We start from the raw sequence: 366 nt of genomic DNA, 5'->3' as shown, positions 1-366 counted from the left end.
ACTCTAATATGATCAAAATCATAGCATTTACTCGTATATCTTAATGGTCTGCTATGTAAGAAGATTAAATTATAATTATCGTTCTCTCATAGATCTTTCTTTCTTTGTTATTAGGAAATTAAATTACCACTATCGTTCTGCAGATTATTGACCTCTTCATGCTATCCTTAAATTCCCATTGACACCCCAGACATGCACAAAAAAAAAACAATATTAATAATTAATGATTAAGTAGATGTGCAGTTTCCATTCATATTAGTATACCCAACCTGCTCTCCATATACTTCAGTAAGGTAAATGCATACCAAGCCCAAAGCTACAAACATCCCCGGGGTTATCGACCCCTTTTTGACCCCCAAGCGTTTA

Source organism: Penaeus monodon, chromosome 21 (genome assembly GCF_015228065.2).
Source record: "Penaeus monodon isolate SGIC_2016 chromosome 21, NSTDA_Pmon_1, whole genome shotgun sequence".
NCBI classification, from domain to species: domain Eukaryota; kingdom Metazoa; phylum Arthropoda; class Malacostraca; order Decapoda; family Penaeidae; genus Penaeus; species Penaeus monodon.
This window is presented reverse-complemented; position numbering follows the sequence as displayed.